Raw genomic sequence first — 16,335 nt, forward strand, 5'->3', positions numbered from 1 at the left:
ACTGTGCCTTGGTCTGTGGCTCATCTGTTGTACCTTTGTTAGCAGTCTTTCTGGTTCTGTGGCACAATTCATACCTACATCAGCCTATTCACAATTTTCTCTGTGTTTCTCAGTGCTGCTACTTTCATCTTTTGTTATACTGATACAGTAATGATTGCTGCATTTCAAAGTCCTGTGCACTCTTTCTTTTCTGTCAGTCAGACTATCATTCAATTTTTAGGTAGGACAGTAGCAGAGATTAAAATCCAATTATTTTTAAAGATCACTGACAGAGCCAAGCTGTATCCTATCTCCTTTTGGAAGCAGAAGCATGAAGATTATACAACTAAATACTCCAGAAACACACAGAAGAAAAATCTTTCTTTGCTTTTGTGCTCCTTTTGTATGACTTCTCTCTTTCCCGCAGATTAATAACCTAAGTAGACACCCAAAAAATCTCAGCTCCATGACATAGGAAGATCCTCATCAGCACCAACTGAGACCTCATTGAGGCTATTCATTCTCACTTGGGGCTTTGTAGAGAGACGTCGCTCTCAGAGCCAGAATCCTTGTCTTTGTGAACAGCAACATGTCAGGTAACTCACATTTGATTTTCCCACTGTTACTTTGCTGCAGGCCCTAGCCCAGCTTCCTCCTCTGCTGGTGCTTTCCTGGCAGTTCACAGGTTTGTCTCCATCAGCACAGAGCTGTACATTACAGTCAGGCCAAGATGGACAGCTCTGAGTAATTGTTTCACAGCACTCTTAAATAATTTCAAATCATGTGAAATGATGAAAAGTAATTTCAAACCATGACAGACTTTTTTGGTTTTCTGCAAGTAGACTACCTAGCAAATTTTCCTGTAGGAGTGTTTCTAGTCTCAACAGAGGATGTCTCCAGCACCCGAGAGCATCGAGAGCACCCGTCTGTTCTCAATGTCTGGATTTGCAAAAGACTTTCTGGGAAGCAGGTCAGAAACTGCCAAAATAATCTGTGCTTTCCAAAATCATGCACCAAGCTGTTTATGCTAGAGAGCAATCAAGCCATCAGCTGGTGGTAGATGGCCTCCCAAATTCCTGAACTGCTGTTTTAGACAGTGCTCCCAGGCACTGTGTTTGCTTCCCACTCTCTTCCCCTTGTTTTTGCTTCCCTGGAGGCTTCTGCTGACTCCAAAAGAGCAAATGTCTTGTGTGCAGAAACAACATGCTTGTTTCATGGAAACTATGTCCATGCTGAAGATAATACTCAATGATTTTGCCAGATCAAGACCAAAATACTGAACACCTTCAAGATCGTCATTGTCCTTGTGTAATCCATATGATTGCTGATTAAATCAAGGGTATATTGCAATTATAACAAAGGTTAAAATCTCTGATTTTTGCACAAGGAAACGTGGGAGCTGAACAAGTATATAATAAGCAATGAGGAGTCAGGAATTTCCCTTGGGACTAAGTGCTCAGTTCTAAGAATATCCTTGAAAATTCTGACTTTCAGTTCCAGATTATACATCTCCAAGAAGTGTAAGTGCTGCCTGTCAACACCACAGAGCCAGCAGAAATCCTGTTTTCCCTCCTATCCTATTACTCAGCACAGGGTTAGTCATAACTGCCCAAAATAAATGTAACTTTATAAGACTTTCACTATGCCTTGCTATCCATCTCTCTGGATTATTTAATTATTTCCTTTTCTACCTTACTTGTTCTTCTTTCTGTTTACTGATTTTAAGGGAGTGTCTAAAGCTACAAGTTCATGTAAATTTAAAAAAAAATAAAACACTTCAGGCTCTTCTCTTATGTTTTTAAGTGAATCAGGAAATGCACAGTTATCAAATCTAAAACAATTATCGGAAGCAAAAATCCTTACCAAGACAAAAACCCCCACCCAATTCAAACACTGCATATTATCTCTTGCTAACATCACCATTAATAATCTTTGACCATATTGGCAGAGGAAAGTAAATGGTAAAAACTCTCATCAAAGGACCAGAAGATGAAAAATAAAATCCTGGAGGTTAAACCTTGACTTTTCAGGAAGGATGTCAAAGGCAAACTGCAGTAGCTGGTCTCTTTGCTCTACTGTGTGCTCTGCAAGAGAGCACAATGCCTGACTTCAACTCCATTTCAAAACAAAAAAGACGTTGTTATTTCTGTGGAATTTAAAAGACATTTCTTTTACCGTAAGAAATATAAGAATGTATTTCTTTTTATATGCAGTTTTGTATGCTCAAAATTACCATGAAAGAGAAATATGTGGGTTTTTTACCATTGTTAGTAATGAAACTTAAAGGTGTTCATTGGACACAGAACTGACATGAGTTTCACAAATGAGAAATTTGCAGGCAGGACATTGACAGATTTTCATATCCCACCTTACAGCAGCAGAGAGAGATAAATTGCTTCATTATCCTGGATATTTCTAATATTAAAAAGCAGAAAAAGCAATAATTTCAAAGCCTGGAGCAACTTTGCCTTTTTCAGCACCCTTCCATAAGACTTTCACCGTGGTTTCTGTAATATTGCTAAAGTTTCCCCACTGGGACAGCACAAGTCTGGATTAGCATTTGGGCTGAGGTCTAGATTACTACATTAGGGATGTTTCAGTGCAAAGGATTTGCTGCTACACCAACCCTTTTTTTTTTCTTTCTTTTTGACTGGCTTGGTTGTAGAAATTTAACTTGAAAAAAACCCAACCAAACAAAAACCAACAGCTGGAATATATTCTTGAATATGTAAATTTAATTTAGTTTCACTCCAGTCTTAGTCAGAGCAGCTCTCAGAGTGAGGATCTGATGGGAACAATAAGAAGCTGTATGGGAATGCATATTCCTCAGTCTACAGAGGGACAGGGAAATCGGAAATGTGTACTCTTTAAAGGTAAAACCCACAGAGAGGAGCATTACATTTACATTACTGAGGTGCCCTTTAGTTGAGATCCAAATTTATCTTACTGAATTACCATCTTTAGGCAATGTATTCTCTCTGCAGGTTGGAAAGTGCTGTTTTGTATGCCCAATATAATGTTGTTCATTTATTAATATTCATGATAATGTCAAAAAGGGATGGCACTGTTATTTTTTGACACAATTTTAGTCTTCTTCCTGTCATAGTTGGAGTCATACTGGAAAAATTGAGGTGGCACCTGGGTGTGGTTTGTTTTACTCAGTATCCAAATGCCAAATAATAAACTTTGTGTGATATCAACTTTAGGCAGCTCAACTCAGCACAACTGGCTTTTGCAAAAGGTTCTTGAAGCTTCATATCAACACATTTTCCTTCCAGATAAACATAACATTAATGATATCTAGCAACTATCAGTGATGCAGCGTAGTGCTCTAAACATGGATCAGTATTTCAGTGCTGCAGTGACTTTGGATTTGCCTCTGAGGTGATATTGTGACAGTGTGGAACCAGAGCTCTTCCCAGAGCTCCTGTGCTGTCAAGTGGCTACCCATCCACTGCATCCATTCATCTTTTGCTACAGCATTGCCCAAGTGTGCCTACAAATAATTTGTCTGAGTGAATGGTGCCTGCTCTGGAAAAATCAGATAAAATGAGGTTATCCAGCGAGGTCTTCCCAGTTGTAAAATGAAGTCATTAATTTAGTCACCACATTAGATGATATTTTGCACTCTCTGAAATCAAGTTTCTTACCATTTTCTGTCTCAAATGTATTTAATTTAGTACTCTGGATGCTCTACCAAGATGACAATGCCAATGCATCATTCATGCTTCATGAGCTTCACTTGGGACTGCTTTATTTCCCCAGCTTAGTTGTTTCACTAAGTGCCTTTCTAGTTGCTTCATTAAGTGACTTTCAGATCTCAGCATGGACCTAATTCTCCACCCTGCAAACTGGCCTGAGGTCAAGAAGCTGATCACTCTTTCATGTTTAAGCATTTTGTCTCTAAAGTTCTATCACAAAGAGATTTCCTCATTCTGTTATTAAAAGCAGCAACCTGATCTGGAGGTTGGCTCCCACCAGCTGCAGGGAAATTACCAGGTCCAAAGTCATAGACTTAAGTGATGGCTGCAAGAACTGAAGCCCCTGTATCCAACCCCACAGTGTTGGATGAAACCCCACAAACCTCTGCTTGGCATCTCTGAGTTGATATAATGAAGTTTTATTATTTGGCATTTGGATACTGAGTAAAACAAGCAAAAAAGTATCTCGTTATCCTTCCCCACCCTGACAATAATAACCTTGCTCAGGAGGAAGCTTGCTTGTGCTTGAGACACAGGAGACAAAATCTTGCAATCCCATTCATTCTTTTATCTCTCCATGACTTGAATACACTAAAATGCCAAGTGATTAAAATGAGGAGTATGAAGGAAAGATTGTTTAAGGTGACTGAAAAATTATCAACCCCCAACAACTTCTCTTAAATTCTGTCTTAGAAATGGCATCTTATCCTCTCCACAGCCGCAGTTCTCCAGAGCTTGCTGGGAAAAATCATGTAGTAGCAAAAAGGTAACTAAAGCCTTGCAACAGAAGACTGAAACAAAGAGAGACATGGAATGACTCTGATAATTTAGCCATCCAAATACTTAAGACTAAAATACCAACAGGAAAATTCTATAAACCCCTGAGAAAACACAAGTGGTGAGATAGAAGATGACAATTTAGCATGATCAAGGATTAGACTGTTCCCTGGAGCAATCAATGAAGGCCAGAACTTCCCTGTTCTATTGGCTCCTGCCTTACTGGCAGACTTGTGAGGGTGAGAAAGGGATGTTGCATCACTCTTAGGCTGCTCAATGATTATCATTCACCTCAAAAAAATATTCAGGGGGTTGTAGAGTGGTGGCATATAGGTGCCAGAGACTATGAAAACCTGAACTGCCCCCATCATCTTGTCATGTGGCATTGTGCACAATCAGTTGGTGCCTTGGGTGATGCCTTCCAAATTTGTCCTTCAGTAGTGAAGGGCTTGAACAGAAAAGCTCTTCAACATTCCTTCCCTTGGTTTGGCTCAAAAGGTCCTTTTGTATCTCATTCACACACTGCTTTCCGTTGCCTATGGACAGGCTAGACTGGGAATCACTCCTTCCATTCTGGAGGAACTGCTGGTATTTTATCATTTTTTGAAATAACGTCTTGGAAAGCTGACATATTTTGTTTTAACATTTTTTGACTGAAATGAACAATGTTGATGTTCCCAAATTAGAATGTTTGTCTTGCTGAACTCAGTTGAAGTTCCATTTGAAGTCAATTCAAAATGAGCATACCTCTGCCAGTGGTGCAGCAGGCTCCTGGCTTGCCACTCGCTTTGGGATGAAGCTGCAGTGACCTCGGGGAAGTTCAGGGTGGGATAAAGGAGCTTGGCCTGTAATGGAGCATGAGAAATAAGTCATGTGAATTTTGACATAATAAGATTTGAAGGGTTCAAGTAGAACATATTTCTGAATAGGTGATTATGTCCTGCAGTCATTCTGTCTCACAGAAAGGATGTACTGGCATGACAGGGCACAAGAACGGGACATTCCTACCCAGAGAGGAGCAGTGCTGAGTCTCTAACACTGAAAGTGGTTGTGGCAGGTCAGCATGAGTTTTATTTCAAAAGCAATCCACAGCAAACTTTAAGGAAGAGAACACAAGTTCATGGTGTGCAAGAAAAAAAGAAAAGCACCAATCCTGAGCCTGCTTTTCAGTGTCTGTTATTAGGTCTGAGGGCAAAAAACCAGCTTGCAGACAACAGGAGAGTGGCTGACTAGATATCTGCTTCTCCCAGGTCCTTCTCCTTCAGCTTCTGGACAAATTGACTCAACATACTCAGGCACGGGGTAGGGTACTAAAATATTAACTCCCTCTTTCTTGCTCCCCTTCCCCTTAAGGTAATTCCTTCTCACTTGATGTAATTTTATCTTTTTCCAGGGAAAATTATTCTTTATTGAGACTAAAGGAGGGGAAAGGTGGAATAAAGTGTTAATGTGACTAGAGGGGTTGGGGGATTTAACAGCTCACTTTCTTGAATACTGATGCTATTGTGGGTTCTGTATTTTCTGTGACAGGGCTGCTCAGCATGCATGACTTTGGTTAATAACTTGTCCAAATCAGTATCAAAGACTCAGTACCCTGAGTATGAAATACTCTATTTTTCTCCCATTCCAAATGGAAAAACAGTGTCTGAGATTTCTTGTAGATATTTTCATGCCACTTGCATGACATTTTGAAAGCGTAATTTTTGAGATTTTGAAAACCAGGTAGCCAGGGATTTCACACTGTGAAATTTCTTCCTTGATCCCAACCCCTAGGACATCTAAGGTGTTTAGCACCCAGTCCAAAAGTTTACCTATAATGATACGTCAAAAATTTTGCTCATGGAGTGGTTCAGAGCATTTACCCAGAGAGAAACAACTCCTATTGGATGCTTCATAACAGAAACCAAAAGTAATTTCAAATCTGTTTTTGCTTAAAGTAGAGAATACCTCAGAAAAAGATTTCCAATTCTGTCACCACACTGTTCATGGATGATTGTTAAAAACCCTGGATTCCAGCACTTTCCTGTACAAATTGTAACTACTTTGTCAGAAAGCCTGAAGTATGTCAAGTGCATCATCACAGATGGGAAATAAGGGATAACTGATGGCACAATTTGCTCCAAAAAAAAAAAATCCCACCCCACCCACCCAAGAAAAAAACCCCCAAAACAACCAAAAAACCCCCCAATAGCAACAACAAACACTAAAAAACCAAACCAACCAGAAAACAGCTTCAAATTTTCTAGACATCTTTTGCTGAGAAACACACTGGTCATTGCTCTCCCTGTGCTCAGCACAGAGCTCAAAGCATTCACCTCATTGAACACCAGAAATGGTTTGTCCTTTACCTTCAAGATGAAGTGGACATCAAGCTAAAAAAGGGCATTTCCCGAAATCAAGAATCACCTAGTGAAGTTCAAGGCTGTGGGAAGCCCACCTTGTCATGGCGTGGACACAGGTCCTCTGAGGACTTGGAAAAGAAGCAATGAGAGGAGGACAAGAAGTTGAGAGAGAAGGCAAAATTCTCCAAGATAACTAGTCAGGGTAAATCAACTAATTCTGAGCAAAATAAAGCACCTGAGCTCTACAGAGTATGTCAATTCCTTGTATTACTGTCAGAGCAGAAAGCATTCCATGTTTCAGCATGCAATGTTCATAAGAAAGTTGTGCCATCTTGTGGGAAAATGTGGAAAATATCAAACCGTACCTTCACATACATTATGCAAAATGAAGGACGGGTGCCTCCATGATCAGATATTTGAGGGAATATTCAAATATTGCCATGCAAAGGTCACTATGCAAGGGGAAGTCTCCAGCCTGAGCACTGAAGGACATAAACCTTCAAAACTTCCTGATCTAAAGACTTATGTGGGCTTTGTACTTCTAAGACTGAGAAGACAAACTCAACCAGATAATTTATTACTGAAAAGTGCCAGTCTGGGAGACTTTTCCCAGCCAGCTGTGAACTTCCACAGCAGGCTAATTCTTACCCAAAATAAATCAGCCTAGCCCAGCTAACTCATACCATCCTAATATGGAACCTTTTTAAGAAAAGAATACACAGGTTGATCAGGAGAGACAGCAATGAAAATTAAGGCAAAAGAAGAATATCAGAACTGGCAGAAGAAAAGTTGTATCATCACAGCATCGGTCTCTGCGATTCTTGGCCAAGAGCAAGCCCACGAGACTTCATATCCCAGAGAATCCTGTCATACTAGGAGTAAAAATGAAACCTAGATAATAGCAACAAATGTCTTGGTCAGAGTTCAAACGCTCTACAGCTAATCCTTGGATTATTTATACAGTTTGGAACAGTGATGCTTTTCAAATAGACATTTGGACATGAATATTACTGGACTGCTGCTGCTCAGGAATCCTGCTGCAAGAGGCATCTTGGGAGAGAAAAGAGAGAAAAGGGACTTGAATCTGTGGGGCCAGGGCACAGTGGCAGAGAAGAAAGGTGGGGGAAGCTGCCCACTCTCTTAGAAAAGAACAGGTAGTACAAACCTGTGGCAGAAGAGGGCTGTGCTGTATCCTTTCCCTCTCCAGGAGAGAAAGTGCTTGGAGTGCTTTCCCACTGTTCTAGCCTGCCCCTGATGTTGTGGGGAGAGCTCAAAGCCTCCTCTTAGCCCCTCTGCTCACAGCTGCTTCAATAATTGTAGCACACTGCTTCTAGAGGATGAAGTTAATGAGCTCTGTACAGCCCAGGCTGCTCAAGCTGCTCAAGCTTCACAGCTGGGCTTGCCCTTTGACAGGAAAAAGTGCCAGATGTGTCTTATTAGCTGCACTGCTTTCCCACAGCCATTTCAATAAGGCAAAATAGGAAAGAAAATTCTTGAATGCAAAAGAAGAAAACAAACAAGAACACAGGTCAGGACAAGATGTGTTGCCATAAAATCATATTTGGGACACACATGCTTTAAATCTAAAAGCAACTGAGAGATGCTAGACAGTGGAAGGAGAAAGGATATTAAAAAATAAAAGACTGTCGGAAGTCTTAATAAGCAACAAAAAAGGATGTCTGAAAACTTATGGGTTTTTGCTGCTTGGAAAGCTTCCCTTTTTCTTAACAGTCCCTTGAGATATAAGTGTTCAATAGCAGGGAGAAAAATTTTTAGTCTGGTCTGTTATTTTTACAGTAAGAATAAGGACAGTACAAAATAAGGTCAAACATCAAAACAAACAGAAAGTTCATGTGATATGTCCAGAATGTTGACAGAAGCTATTTTAAGTGAGTGTAGGTCCATGGAGTAGGGCAAGACTCAATGTGCTGAACTTTAAGCTTTAACCTAAGTTGGAGATTCAGTGCATTCTGTTCCCTGGAAGTCAATATAGAGAGAGGGGCTACAAAGAGAGAAGTTAAGGATCTCTCCTCAATGTTTGAATTTTGGCAGATTGAACCAGGACTGCTGTGGTCATATTCACGTTGGGGATGTTTGGTTCAGGATACCAGACTCACATGTGCTGGTTTTGGCTGGGATAAGAGTCAGTGTTCTCCAGAGTAGCTGGTTTGGGGCTGTGTTTTGTATTTGTGCTGGAAACAGTGTCAATAACTCAGGGATGTTTTGGTTATTGCTGAGCAGAATTTACACAAAGACCTTTCTGCCTCTCTCATCACCCCACCAATGAGGGGGCTGGGGGAGCACAAGGAGTTGGGAGGGGACAGAGCTGGGACAGCTGATCCCAGTTGGCCAAAGGGATACCCCAGACCAAATGGTGTCATGAAGTGAGCCTGGACAGAGCGCTGAGTAGCCACAATAATATTGTCCCTAGGCTGGCTCAGGCAGAGATAGCTCTGAAGGTTTTGGGGTTTTTTGCAGAGCATCTCCTTTGCCTGGGGTTGCTAGGAAGCACAGAGAATGACAAACATCACTCACACCATCGTCTCAACTTGACCAAAGCTGTTGTCCAGCACCCTGCCTTGTGGCACGCAGCATTACCCACTGGCACGCAGACTAAGCAGAGCCAGCCTTGGCAACAAGGCTCTTGACACCTGCAGCCTTAATACTCAGGGAAACCACAAAGGCTGCTGGTTTTGCTGGTGCAGGAGAATGTCAGCCTGTACCAGCATCAAGTCCTTCGCAGCAAAGTGCAGCAGGGATTTGTTAAACCAGACAGAAGGGAAAATGAGCCACAAAGGTGGGATCTGGCCCTGATACCAAGAAGAGAGAAAGAGAGAGAGAATTAGCAAGGAGTCAGCTCCAGCACCATGCTGCATAAGGCTTTTTTGCATGTGAAGATGGATTATGTAAAGCTGTCCCAAACACATCATGCATTGGTGAGCTTCACTCAGGAAGGCTCAGGCTTTTAGCTTTATTAATTGGGGCTTCCTCTGATGACAACATCAACTCTGCTGAAGGAAGTAGGACTGTATTTGAGGAAAGACCTAATCAGGCCAGTAGCAACTACGTATTCCCACTGCTGAATGGCCTCTTTGTCAATTCAGCACAGATGTTTGATTGTATCCTGGTTGCTTGGCTTCCTTTTTATGAACAGCCTTACTAGTGTGATTTTAAAAAATTGCAATAACTGTCTTCCATATTTGCTTTAAATTCCTCCTTGTTGGTTTTGACTTTTCAAAAAATATAACTACATATGAGTTTTGACTGAGGAACCTTTTTAATTTATATAGTCTCTGACTAAAACAGGATACTGGGATCGTTCACTGTGCTTTGAGAGCCATGATGGGTGCTGGGAAACAGAATGAAAGGTCTTTGAAGGAAAAAGAATATTTACAGGTTGAGAACCCACAGTTCATCCCACAGCATAAGCTGTCATGGGCCACTAGTTGATGTTCACTGACTACATCATGTATCTCTCATTCTTTGTTTCTCCTGGCAATAGACGTTCTACTGGCCCCTTTCCCAGTCCAAGCTATTCAACTTGAGACAGTGCCAAACCATCAGATTTGATCCAATTTTAAACTCCCAAAGCTTGGGATAAGGTTTTACTCTCATATCTTGTTATAAGGTTGCTTCTCATAACAAAATCACTCCTTTCAAATATTCAGAATATAAAAATTGTTGCTGTCAAATCCACATATTACATTATTTCAATTATTTTCCTTTAGTTTTTCAGTCTAGCTCATGAAGAATTCACACATAAGTCTACTGATACTTGCCTCTTCTGACTTTCAGCTGGATTGATTGCTTCATTTCCTTCAGAGTCTTGGAAACTTCCAGCCATATGATTTTTAACAGGCTCACTTCTAAGGCAGCCCATCTCCTCTCCCTGCCCCATCTCTCTAGGAAAACTACCCTCTACTCTTTCTAGGGATAAGTTCTGCTTGAATATCTGGTTGTTTAAAAAACCCAACCAAACAAAAGAAAACAAACCAAAAAAACTCTAACTGCAGCTATTTTACATGGGCTACACTGTTTTCCCCCTTTCACAGCCATTCACTGCGCTGGAGGAGTGAGGGTAGAGCCTCATAACCCATGGTGACAGTGTGAGGGAGCCAATGAAGGTCCCAGAAAGGTGAGTAAAGGTGTGCTACTCTCCACCTTAGGCCAGTAACACAAGAAGATGAAGGATGAAGTTATCATATGGTTTAAAACCAGTTCATTGAGATTTTAAATCCAAACTCCAAAACCCTGGCTGGCAATTTTTCATAATTTTTACTGTCTTCCAAAAAAAGAAAGTATGTGACCTTATTTCAGCTCCTGGAAGTTTTCACCAGTCCCAGCACACTGTGTAAGAGAGCTTTTCCCTGTTCTGCACTGGTGATGGCATCTATTTTCTGAAGCTGGATCTAGGTGGTGCTAGGCTGTGTTATGGATGAATTGCACAGGCACTTTTCAGTCTGTGTCCATTAAACCACATCATTTTTAAGAAGTAGACCTGTCATGGGTTAGCAGTATTTTTTTTGGCTGAAGTTTCCCAGACTGTCTTGAGAATTTAGTCTTGCCAGATATTGTTATCCTGATCAGTGAAACTTTTCACTGCACTTATTTCCCTCTGCAAAGCAAGCAAGCTCAGGCCAGTGTATTTCCAAAGACTGGATGTTATGTAGGATTTGTGCCGAAAAATCTGTGCTGGATTTATGTGTCATATGAACACTTCCATGATTCCATGTACCCACACTTAAACCTTTGTGCTATTTAGGGCCATTCTGTGCTGTTCCCCAGACATCTTGCAGACACCATAGATTACAGTATTTCCTTTATGTTCTCCTATCAAGAGATACCCTCCATACCAATTTTCTTGTTTGCTGATTAGACTTTTTAAAATCTGGATCCATGTTTCTTCCACATGCTGATTCTTTGAGCCAGATCCATCTACAGACAAGTAGAGGAAAGAAGAAAGGCTGCACAGTAGTGCTGCAGTTTTTCCCCTACAAGGCCCTAGGATGATTAAAGCTGATGGTAGAGCACTCTCCTTCTTTGTCTCAGCACTCAGAGAAAGTCAGTGCTCTCAAGTTTCACTTTTCTCTTTCTATGGCCTTTGTTCCCATTACAAGCCATGATAAAATTTATTTTGCTTATACAGAGATAACATTACATCTTCTCACCCTAAAGCTGGTCTCCTGAACTTATGTTCCTTACTGTTTTCACATGTGCAATCCCCCAATTCCAGTGCAATGCCAGTGCCCTGGGTGTTCAGTCTGTGGGATCAAAGACTCAGAGAGTCACAAGTTGTGTGATAAACAAGAGCATCAAAACTGTTTACACTACTTCAGGCTGAACTTCTTGTGTTGTGTGATATGTAAACATGCAGAGGAAGACCAAAAATAGTTTTTGAAAGGCCTTCTCTTGGTTGAGAAAAAAACCACAAGATTTTAAAGGTCCAAGACTGCAAAAGGATGTAGATGTGGAAATTTAGGTAAATACCAAATTTATGGCCTGATAATCTGCTGCTGGTTTGAAGACGCTCCAGCACATTTTCTCCCCACAAAGTTGTTAAGGTACATCCTGCACAGTAGGTGTAGTCAGTTCTTTCTGATGCAGGTGTGATTTTGCTTGGACTCTCTGAACCATCCCAGGACTAGAGAAAGGTGGCAAACCTTATTCCCCCTTTGATTTAAAGGGGGAAAAGTGAATCAGCTGAGGAAAAATAAAGGATTTTCTGACTGAATCCTTTGGATTACTTTGTAAAGGAATAACTATCTCATCAAATTTGCCTTAGGACCTGTGTGAAAATATAAGCCTTCCGTTAGAAAAGACAAGTCTCCAGGTCCTAACTCCAGGATTGATTCTTTTTAACAGATTAAAATCCTGATTCCCATCCTTTGGTATTTGGCTGAGAACAAGGTTTTTCTGCCTTTGAGAGGAAGGCCACATGCCATCAATCGCCTGTGTCACTGCACTGCTGTTGTGCCTGGGACAGGATGGGGCTTTTCACCCAGCCCCACAAAAATTGTCCAGCTCTTGTGCAATAAACCCGACTCTTCCCAGAAGTGTTGCTCTTTGACATGCATTCAATAATCAATCAGTCCTCACTTTGAGGGTTTATTTATAACACATTAGCAAGTGTATTTTTATTTGGTTTACAATTAATTATTTATTGGTTTTCTATTTCATTCCTGAGGGGGTGAAGTTTTTTATTTTATCATGGCTTAGTGTCACTGAGCAACTGCTATTGTTGAAAACCTTATTGAAAGTATTTTCATATCTTTCTGCCTTTATTTATAACAATACTAACTGAATACTAACAGTTAATAAGTCAATATCTACTTACTGCTAAGGGCTGCTTTTTATTGTTGCTTTTTGAACTGCAGCCAGGTTAGTAAACCACATTTAATATCCATTCCCTAGTGTCCTGATCTCAGCAGGTAGGGAGAGTGAGAAACACCTGCCTCAGAGAACTCAAATCTTTCACACTATTTGCAGACTAACACAGACTTGGCAACGAGCACTTGTAGCAGTAAGAGGAAGCTGGGGTGGTTTTGGGTGAGAAAGGAGAAAGGGCTTGTTATCAGTGAACAAGGCAAGCTGCTGAGAAATGTGTGTGGGTTGGGGATTTTTTGGTTCTTTGTTTTTAAGAGGAAGCAGATGTAAAGTTCAAATATTAATTTCCAGCCTAATCCGTGCCTGGCAGAGAGGTTTCAGGCTCCTTGCCTGGTTTATTGCCCTGCTCTATGAAACCTTACTGTTGCTGCTGTTCCTGGGAGAAAGGGGAAGAGTCACCCTATGTGCTTCCCTGGCAGGGTGGAGCTGCTGTCCTGCAATGGCGCAGTACCTGGCACCAAGTGTGACACCTTCAGAACAACGAACTCTTGGCACAGCAATCCATGGAGATGGCACATTAAATCCTGTTAACGCTGCTTCTTGAGGAGCAGAGTGAGCTCAGATCTCCTCTGCTGCTGCAGTTTAGACCAGCACTTTTATGCTGCAAGTGGGAGGGATGCTTTTGTGATCATGTGAAGTCCCAGCAGGAGGAAGGGAAAATGTGACAGAGAGTAATCCTCTGCTAAGGAGCTTGCAATTTAAATACAAGCCCATTGTTTCAGGATTTAAAGAGATTAGTTCCATGTAACCTGGACACTGGGCAGGCTAACTCCGGCCTGCCTGGTCACCGTTCCCAGCCATAACCTCACTTAAATGACCTTGTGTGGAGGGGAGGCACCACAGTTGTTTTTTGCTCTCTGACAGGTCTGTGCATTGCAGTCCTTGTACTATCAGCTAAAGTTATCTCAGCAGCTCCAGCTCAGGTTGAAAAATGCTCTTCTCTTCCCTCCAACAGCACTGAGATTTTCAGTAGGCAAATGGCTCTCCAGACTCTGTCCTTAGCTGATACTCCAGGCCTTGCAATTTGTTGCTTTTTTGGAGAGCACAGCTCCTTCAGGCTGCCTTTGGGTCACAACAGGTCACTGCATAAACTGGGCCCTCCTCATCCTCTCAACAAGATTCTCCAGCTTCAGGGCTTCTTTGAGGACTGATCTCAATACTGTCAGAGCAGATGTCTAGCTGGAGTTTGGTACCTGAAAATAGACTATCAGCCTGCAGTTATCCACACACACTGACGCAGCCAAGTTGCTTCCAGGGAGCTTTTCCATAGCACCACATTTTTCCAGCTTATTCCTTTCCTATCCCCCATTAAGGCATATTCCCACTTCTCTCTTTCAGTCTTTTATAACTTTACCAACCAAAACCAATGCACAGTATTAAAAATTGTCACACTCGGGTTACTCCATGTTTACCAAGGTAAAAGTAGATCTATTTCCTTTTATAAATAAAACACATCACTCCCTTGACTACCACTATTATCCTGTTTAGAGAGTGGCTATGCTTAAGTAAGAGTTTCTGTCAATCATGGTATCCTAGAAACTATTCTTATATAAACCATCAAGTACCATTTCCATATGAAGCTTAGAAGTATTCTTTCCTGAATGTGAAAATTAGAATAATTTTCTGTTCCAGCATTTTTTATCCAGACACTGGGCTTTTAAGGTTTGTTCACTCCCATCTTGGGGTGACTTGGTGTTGTATTCCCTATCGCTGCACTATGCCCAGAAGTTAGTATATATGGCTTTCTATGCTTTTAAACTGAGCCTGAGCAGAGACAGGAAAAAAACCCTCAAGGACACAGACAGAGATAACACACTCCGGTTCTCTGCATTTTTTTTTTGGCTTCTGCGTTCTGCTGCTGGAGAGAGGAGCGGGGAAGCACCCTGCTTGCTGGTTCAGCCAATTTTTCAGGGCTTTTTTCCCTCCAGAGAGTTGAACTTTGTTTCTTCTGGGATTTTGGATTTTTTTCCCTTTTTCTGCTGGACTGCTTCAATATCAGAACACATCAGGAGGACTTTCCACTGAGCACAGAGGGCCTGGCCGTGGGCAAAGCCCCAGCTCCGAGGAGGAGGGAAACCAAAGGGAGGATTCTAATATTTTCCCAAGTTTTTCTCCACAGCGAGAGATTTTATTATTTAGCAGTATTATCTTTTTCCCATGTGTTTTTTAAATAAATAGTTTTTATCTCTTTCACTTTCCTTCAAGGAAAAAGTTTCTTTTTTCCCAAACCTGGTGGGGGAGAGGTAGTTTGTAACCTGCCTTCTCTCAGAGGATGTATTTCTGAATTTGGCCAAACCAGCACAACTCTGTAACAGGTGGAGGCAGTGCTCTGTAGTTACCTTCCCATTAAATTTCTCATTTTGAGTTCAGGTGATCACTCAGGAAAACGCAGCAAGCGAAATAACAGCGTTTCAATTAAAAGAGTGGCGAGGTTCACTGCTTTATGAGGTTTTGTAACATAATTACCAGCATGTATATCAGCAGTGCTTCAATGTTCTAGGTGAAGCTGCTTCAACAAGAGGGTTGATGACCCCCAGATGTCTCTTCAACCCCAACCATTAATGATTCTGCGATACGGCAATACAGCAATTCATGTAACAATCAATTCAGTGAATTACTTTTATAAGTATAAAATAAATTACTAAGTACTTCAGTTCTTTCTTGCACAGAATGGAGATGTTATATTTGGTTTCGTGTAAAAGGGTCACATTGGACTTCCCAGTATAAAAGTCCAAAGATAATTGGACCAATTGCATTGTGTTTGGATAATTACTTGCAATCAAGGACCTGTAAAGAACACATTTATTTCCAGCTTTATACCACCTTCATTTTCAGTGCTGTTTGAAGGGGACAGGTACAACAACAAACATTTTGATAGCCACTTCAAGATCACAAGAGGTGCCCAATATTATTATTCCGGTGGGTCTTACAGATGCTTAACAGCACATAGAAGATATTAATATCTTCTTTCATTTCATTGCTTCACTTACTGAAGCAAGAGCTTTATGAGAATTTGTTATTGTTGTCTCTGACCTTTCCTCCCGAAAACATTTACTACCAGATTCACCATCGCTATTTCTTTCAATGGCATCTATGTTTAAGGAAAAACAAATCTTTTATTTATTCTCTTTATAGCTTAATCTTTTTTTTTT

The 16,335-nt window shown here is 41.1% G+C and overlaps 1 long non-coding RNA gene across 1 annotated transcript in view; it reads right to left on the reverse strand.

Annotated features, from left to right (window-relative positions):
- Positions 1-8,105, reverse strand: part of LOC116443411 — a 34,888-nt gene extending 26,783 nt beyond the window's left edge. The window contains exons 1-2 of the long non-coding RNA XR_004239870.1: positions 7,965-8,105; positions 5,205-5,302 (exon numbers count right to left, since the gene is read on the reverse strand). This is a non-coding gene — a long non-coding RNA (uncharacterized LOC116443411). The remainder of the gene's footprint in view (positions 1-5,204; positions 5,303-7,964) is intronic.
- Positions 8,106-16,335: the final 8,230 nt, after the last annotated feature.

This window comes from Corvus moneduloides, chromosome 4 (genome assembly GCF_009650955.1).
Source record: "Corvus moneduloides isolate bCorMon1 chromosome 4, bCorMon1.pri, whole genome shotgun sequence".
Classification (NCBI taxonomy): Eukaryota; Metazoa; Chordata; class Aves; order Passeriformes; family Corvidae; genus Corvus; species Corvus moneduloides.